Source organism: Chiloscyllium punctatum, chromosome 6 (genome assembly GCF_047496795.1).
Source record: "Chiloscyllium punctatum isolate Juve2018m chromosome 6, sChiPun1.3, whole genome shotgun sequence".
In the NCBI taxonomy this organism is placed as follows: Eukaryota; Metazoa; Chordata; class Chondrichthyes; order Orectolobiformes; family Hemiscylliidae; genus Chiloscyllium; species Chiloscyllium punctatum.
Genome location: NC_092744.1, coordinates 67,960,760 through 67,968,742, shown reverse-complemented (window position 1 = coordinate 67,968,742; position 7,983 = coordinate 67,960,760). Strand labels below are relative to the sequence as shown.

At 37.5% G+C, this 7,983-nt stretch overlaps 1 protein-coding gene across 2 annotated transcripts in view; it reads left to right on the top strand.

The window, feature by feature from the left end:
• The first annotated feature begins 379 nt into the window (after positions 1-379).
• The window catches only part of LOC140479055 (uncharacterized), a 40,941-nt gene continuing 33,337 nt past the window's right edge, over positions 380-7,983 (top strand). The window contains exon 1 of one of the 2 annotated variants that reach the window (XM_072572865.1): positions 380-578. The gene's annotated coding sequence lies outside the window, so the exon portion shown is untranslated. Of the gene's footprint in view, positions 602-7,983 lie in introns of both variants that reach the window. The other variant, XM_072572864.1, reaches the window with a different exon arrangement.

Sequence of the window (7,983 nt, the reverse complement as noted above, 5' to 3'; positions counted from 1 at the left end):
GTTCAAAAATTGTTTTGATGGGAATGTTATCATCTAATATAACATAAGTGAAATTACTTCTGTATTTATGACCTTTATTACACAGATAAAAATATAGAAAGTATACACCTAACTACTTAACTTTGTGGCAGCATTTTTGATAAAGGTTTTTTTCTGTAATGAATTGTACAGTTAGTTACCTTTTTACATTTTTTTTTCTCAAAACTAGTTGAGTGTACAAGACAAATTACAGCCTATCAGGCCAGAAACTCTATCTTTAATATCTTAACTGGCTGTTTGGTTTATTGGTTCCTGTAAACTGTCCAATCACTTTGCAGTTTCCTGCCTACTGCTTCCATGTGAGACGCCTGTTTATTTCTGAGTTAAAAAGGTGCTACTTGAGCTGTAGTCCTGTTAAACTCAGCACAGTTCCTAAAGCTTGCAAGAACGCAAGAACAGCCTGAAGGTGGTCCTGAGGATTTCCATCAGAACAGCAAGTGTCATCTGTGAGAACATGACAGTCTTCTAATGTGAAGTTGCTGCTTGCAGTTTGAAGATTTGCTTAATTCAAACTAGAACATCTGAGGAACGAAATATAGGTAATGATACCCATGAGAAACTGGTGAGTTGATTTTGATTTGACATTGTATCTTCAACAAAATTACACTGACTTACTGTTGGTGCAGTAGCATGCTTTTTTTTAAAATGACAGCATTTTATATGATAAGTTTATCAGCATGGAAGTGCTTAAATCTTCAGTATCCGAATAGGGGTGAAATAATTAGTCAGTGGTGCATAAGGATGATTCTACATTTTCTGGTATATTAATTGGATTGGCTCATTATTCCTGGTATGCCAGGAAAGAATGGTGATACCCAAGCCTTGTCTTGTACCAATTGATGACTCTATTTCAACAGCGGTGTGCTGTGGGGCTGCTGAAGGGCATTTTATTGAGTGAATTTTCAGGAAGATGATCAAAATACTTTGGTAGCTTTCCATTTCAAGAAAGCCATCAAACATCCTGCTCTCTGAGTGGTGTATGCTGCATAATTTACTATTTTAAATTATTACCGATGGGAAACTATAAATTGAAAAGATCTTTTTGAATAATCAAGAACTTGCCTATTGTTTGTGAACGTTTAGATGATAATAATGATAGTTTGGTATAGATCAGACACTCAGTTCAAAGTGTAAATTCAACACTTGGTTCTTAGGACTAAAGGGATCAAAGGGTATGGGGAGAAAGAGGAAACAAGGTACTGAGTTGAACAATTAGCAATTACAATATTGTATGACAGAACCAAATTGAGGGGCCAAATAGCATACTCCAATTTTCTATATTTCAAAGTGTAGACTGCAAAATGTCTAGTTCTATAGGATGATTCATACAAATCTTTGCTGTGATAATTGTTTATGCTCACCAGTCCGAAGGGTTTTTTTTCAATATGACTTGGTTAAGTCTGTGCGAAAGGACCCAAAGCAACCTTCATCAGATACAGGTGACTGTGATTGTGCTTTGTCCGACCAGGCTACAGAAGTGAAAAGCTGTAATTTCAGTCGCTTGAATATAGATGGGAGCCTCAGAAGATACCAGACAGATTCAGTGGGGCACCGATACTCAAAAGAACCTTTTGGAAGACAAAAGCCCAGTTTCCAGTTCTGCCCATACAAGCATTTGTATATACTCTGAGGGAATGCCAGGGGATTTTAGCAGCTGTCAATGATACAAGCCATGAATTCCCACCCAGTAGCAACGATGAGTTTGATGAGGTTTGTAATTGGTCACGTTTTCAACCATTTCTCCTTGACTACTCACTAGGTTTAGGATGTCATCTGTGGCAAGTTTCAGTTGTGGCAGTCAGAGTTACCTGTGAGAGCTGAATGAGTCATTGGGGCCACCTCCTAGCTGAAACTAACCTGGTCGTGGTTGTTGCCATGACAATGTTGTCTTTTTAGCGCTTGCCTCATATACCCCAAAAGGTAATGTGCTAGACTGTCTAATCACATGCTTTAATCAGCTTTGGGTTGTTTCGGAGTTCAATGTTCACCATTAATAGATTATTGTAGGCATGTTTTGGCCATTATTGATATTAAAACTGGGAGTGGATGCCTACTGGGCAGCTATTTAGAGTTCTCCATTCTTAAATATTTCGTAATACAAAGGAGAAACATGAGGTTTTCATCACACTGTCTCCCAAATGGAAGACTCTGGATTTCAGATGTCACCTGTTTAATTGAAAACACTTGTTATGGGGCCTCAAAATTATTGGTTGGATTCCTTCTGTTAGGATGAGCTGCTTGACCAACCTTCAAGATGTTGAATCGTAAATTGGGCATAAGCAAATTAAAATATCCAGAGCGAGATCCCACCATCTCCTCTGTTAAAATGTCAGTGTAACTCAGCGAATTCAGAGAAAATAAATCTATGTTGCAAGTATTCAAAAACAAAAAAAAACATTTTTAAGTCTGTTACTTTGGACCTAAACACTTGGCCTGTGATTATATGTACTCCATTTCACAAATTGAAGTTTATTAAAATCTCCTGCAATATAGGACTGACCATTCTGTTGGCTGGTAGAAGATGGTATTGAGTATGGAAGAAATGTTCACCTTGCTGGCAGTCAGACTGTGTATCAGGCTGCAAATTCTTCTGCAATGATCTCCAAGACAGTGTGAAGAGCTGAAAATAATAATTTTGCAAGTTTTATTTATTGTAAACAAACTCTAATAAAGAAAGCTTCATAAAACTATTGCTCTCTTCAATTTGCATGATTTTCAGACTATGTTTTTTGACTACATGAAAATGTGGTTTCGTGTTACACACTGATTAATTTGCAATATATCAATAGCACAGAGCTGTACTTAATTAGAACAGACTCTTGCATCTGGAACGTTTTATTACAATCCATACGGATGGGGCATTAGTTTCCTGTCTCTGATACTTGTTGTTGCTCAGGATCCCAAATAAAAGCATTTGCCAAATCCTTATTGAATTCCCAATGGGGAGATGTTTCCAATGTAAAGCTGCCCATAAGGTGAGCTTAATAAGCACCAGTTGACCAAGTCTCAGCAATTTATTTTGTTTATTGTAGCTGTTCATCTGGAGTGACTTGTGTAGTTTTCATTCTTGTTTTCTCATGGTTTTGTTGTATTCTAGCATTTTTGTGCAGCAAGGCAGTATTACGAAAGAGTTTCATACTTATAAGTACCAAGGTAAATTATCATAGCAGCTATTGGTCATACTTGTTGCTGTCATTCCTCATTGGGTCCAACTAGGCAAGCAAAACAAAAATTCACATAAAGCATGAAATTAAAATAAACTTCTTTCAACAGACTTACAGTTCAATCTGTTATAATTCAACCTACACATTTAATCTAAGGTGATGTTTTACATGATGACTTCAGGTAATTGAGTAAAAGTTTTTAATTTTGATCTAACTTCACTGTTCAATAGTGTCGCCTTTAATTCACGCCATTGCCTTGGTTCAAAAATTTGTATTCTTTGCAGAAATTCATTCGACTAACCCAAACACAGCCACACACTATTGTCAAGTTGTTATTGCCGTAAATCTCAGTTTCACCTCATTGCTATACCTTTTCAGTCTAACAATACTGAAAGGAATTGTAACAATGACATTTCTCATGAAATTGTTCAGAGATAGAGAGAATCATCTCGCCAGGAATTGAAGCAATATTTATTTCTGCTGCCTCTGTTACGCTTTACTCTTCCTAGTTGGAGTATTTAGGACAATCTGACCCAAAGAAAGTTCTCTTGTCTGAATGAATATGGCAGTGGGCACACATCAGTATTCTACAATTAAGGTAGTGGAGAAAGTGAGAGGATAGCAAGTGAAAGAAGCAAGTTGTTGATGCAACAATACACAGCTGAGGCTGGGTGATGTGTGTAAGCAGATCATTCAAGTGCCTGATATTGTTATGGAGTACAAAGGGAAGACTGATTTATTGCAGTGTTCTGGTTTACCTGCAACCTGTGTCAACGTAATATTTACATTAAAAGTAGGACATGTTTACTTTAACAGAAGACTTGCATCAATGAATAATATACATCAGCAAAATGATCTGAAAGCAATATTAAATGGTTGAAAAGTACATGTAACTTGTTCCTTCAACATACAGTGTATAGTTCAATCTATTATAGAGCAAAAATATGGTTCAAAATCTCAACCATTCAAACATAAATGTTGATTTGAAAACTGTAATATAATTAAACAGTACACTGATTTTGAATTTTAACAAACAATTCAAGTGTTAATAGTGAAGTGTATTAATATTGATTTTACAAAAATTAGACTCCAAAGAATTCTGAGATCAAAGGAATGTTCTGACTTTTGTATATTTGCCATTCTTGAAACATTTAAAGTACAAAATGGATAGATTTTTAAAAAGTTGTACTCCTGGAGACAACAGAGAAATATAATTTATGCTTCGTTTGAAGTGAATCATAACTCTCCTTTGATTTTTTTTAACTTGATAAGAATTATGTCTTCAACCAGATTTTTGGTCAGCTATCTTACTGTTCTGCTCCTTTGGCTCACTGTTAGTTTCTAACTGATTATTTTCCTGTGATTACTTTAAATGTGAGGTATAAATGAGGGTGGCACAGTGGTTAGCACTGCTGCCTCACAGCGCCAGAGACTTGGGTTCAATTCCTGCCTCAGGTGACTCTCTGTGTGGAGTTTGCACATTCACCCCGTGTCTGTGTGGGTTTCCTCCGGGTGCTCTGGTTTCTCCCACAATCCAAAAATGCGCAGGTTAGGTGAATTGGCCATGGTAAATTGCCCGTAGTGTTAGGTGAAGGGGTAAATGTAGAAGAATGGGTTGCGGGTCGGTGTGGACTTGTTAGGCCAAAGGGCCTGTTTCCACACTGTAAGTAATCTAAAAAAAATCTAAATGCAGATTATTGTTTTCCTTCACATCATCCTACTCAATTCTGTGAACAGTGTGCCATTCCCTTGTCAACTGAGTAAGAAGGGGCTTGCATCCAGTCTTCTACAAGTGCCTTGAAAGGAGTACCAGCTTGCTTTTCTTCCCCTCTTGTCCTCCCAAGCTGTAGAGACTTGTCCTCACTTTGTCCTCTGAACACACTGCATGTGGACCTGATAAAGCCCTTACAGTTTTCAAATCAACATATATGTTTGAATGGTTGAGATTTTGAACCATATTTTTGCTCTATAATAGATTGAACTATACACTGTATGCTGAAGGAACAAGTTGCATGTACTTTTCAACCATTTAATATTGCTTTCAGATCATTGTGTTCCACCAGACTGATCTCAGAATTGACGTTTCAATTTTTAATAATTTTTAAAAGATATTTTAAAAAATTAGGGCATCAATTTAGTTGTAGCTTTTTTAAATAAAAAAGTATATAATACACATATCATACAGGGCAGCACAGAAATCTTAACCATGGTTTCATGCTCCTGATCACATTCCTCCTACCATCTCACACTGTAAGAATGTAGGCACTTTTAAAGTGTGTGAACATAAGGAATGTGCCAAGGTCCATTCAGTTGCAGAGAGTGTAGTCCTGTGAGAATATCTTCTAATGGTGTCTGGAAGTTGAATCCTGTAAAGTCTCAGCAGAGATCTGCCATTACAATTTGACATTTTACCCACTCTTGAATATATAATTAGCGACTTGCCAAGGAGCAGAAGCAGACTATTTGGTCCATTGAGCCTGTTCCAGCATTCAATATGATCATGGCTGATCTGTCTCTACTCCTGTTTCCCAGCTACTCCCCACATGCCTCGATTTGCTGAGAGACCAAAAATTGGTGTATCAGCCTTAAGTAGTTTCAAAAACAGTGTCTAAAGTTTCTGGGGTAGAAAATTTTGAAACTTTACATTCGTCAAAATGATGAAATATCTCATCTCAGTCCTAAAGAGTCAATGTCTTCCCCTGAGAATGGGCTTCCGTGGCCTTGATTCCTCAGCCCAAGTTAAAAACTCTTGGTGTATAATCTGTCAAGTCCTTTCAGAATCTTCTATGTTTCAATGAGATCACCTCTCATTCTTCTAAACTTCAAAGAGTAAAAACTCAATTTATTTAACACCAACTCAGGACAATTCTCTTTTCCCAAAGAAACACTCCAATGAACCTTGGCTGCACTGCCTCAAATGTAAATATGATCTTCCTCAGATATGGAGTATAGACTGTGCCTGGTACTGTGGTGTGGTCTCACCAAAGCCCTGTACAATTGGAGTGCAATTGCCTTTGGCTATACTCCAATCACTATGTAATAAAGGCCAAAATGCCATTGGCCTTCCCAACTGCTTGCTGAATCTGAATGCTAACTTTGTGTTAATAACTATCTAAATGTCTCTGAATGATGAGGTTTTAACGTTTCATAAACAAACCTAGAAATTACTGGCGAATCTCCGGCCTGGCAGCACCTGTGAAGAGAAAGCAGAATTAACATTTCGCATCTGGTGACTCCTTATCAGAACTGAAATTTATCAGCTAGGAAATTTATGCTGATGATGAGGGTGGGGGAGAACGGGGAGAGAGGTAAACGGTGGGTAGAGACAGAACCTAGAAAGAGAGAGACAGAGTAAAATGAATGGGGTAGGCAGATGAGGGGATTATTGATATTAGGCCAGGACAAAAAAGAAGCTGCATAAGTGATAATGAAAACTGGGAGTAGGCCTGTCTTCAGCATAAATACCACTTTTTCCTATCACTGCTGCTATCACTTCTAAAGAATGATCACTGGACTGGAAACGTTAACTCTGCTTTCTCCTCACAGATTCTGCCAGACCTGCTGAGTTTCACCAACAATTTCTGCTTTTCGTAGTTCGTTGTTTCATTTTAAAGTTTCATATCTTTTAAAACAATACTCTACTTATAAGAACAGCATCAGACTCAATTGCAGTGCTCCTGCAGTTGAATAACTCACCAATACCTTCAGTCTGCACTCACACATTTAAAAACAGGCACTTGAGCAAAGCCCTAGAACTATATCCCAGCAAAAAGTCAGTGTCTTCAGGAGAAGGGGATATTTGGGCTATTTTTTAAAAGGATTGTTTTACTCAGGATGTAATATTGAAATTGGATTAGTATAACGTAAAGGATGCTTACACCTATAAATTCTAAATCTAAACATAATGCAGCATTAGCATGTTAGGAATCAATCGCAGTATTTGTCATGAGTAGTCAGAACAAGAAAAGTCCCCCAGAACAATTGTTTGGCAAAGACAGAAGAGGGAGGTGGTTGGGTTCAGCCCACATTCATCTATTAAATGTTGCAAAAGAAAAATAGATTAAATCTCGCAATATGAAAAATACACCTCGATCTTCAGGGAAATATCTATCTGCCTCTATTGTTGTTCTTTGCTCCCCATTGCTGTGGATGGGACACAATTAATTACTACTATGTGGTGTGACAAGTAACACTAAGATTATTTATCTGATTGTAAAAGTTTTACAATCAAAGTTCAGCATAATAAAGGCACAGATTCACCATTGTCATCTGAGACAAATGCAACTACTTTGAATATTTTGATTCACTGCTAACTTCACATAATCCAAATACTGAGTGATCGAGCAAAGCCTCACACCATACAGTGCTGCTAGCTGACATTTTACTGGTGAACAGCTACAAACATCAGGCACAGCAGTGTCAGAATGTGGGCTGCTTTCAAACTTTTCCATGTAGATACTCCACACAAACACTAATACACTGCTAAGTATCTTTCATCCAAACTTTCTAGAATCTAGCTAAGAAATTTGATTGCATGATCCCTATCTTTCTCTGAAGGGGCCAATACAATTTATGCAAACTCATTACATGCCAAGAGTGTGCCACATCATGTTGGTGAGAGTGCCCTCTGTTTACCCATTGTGCCCCCCCCAGCTTGAAATAGACATTGACTATGCAAATCAGGTGCTTAGTCTGTCTAAGATCTAATTTAAACTGCTTTGTCAAATTGAATCGTGAGTGTATAATTAAGCACAATATTCGTTATACTTGCCGTGGTCAG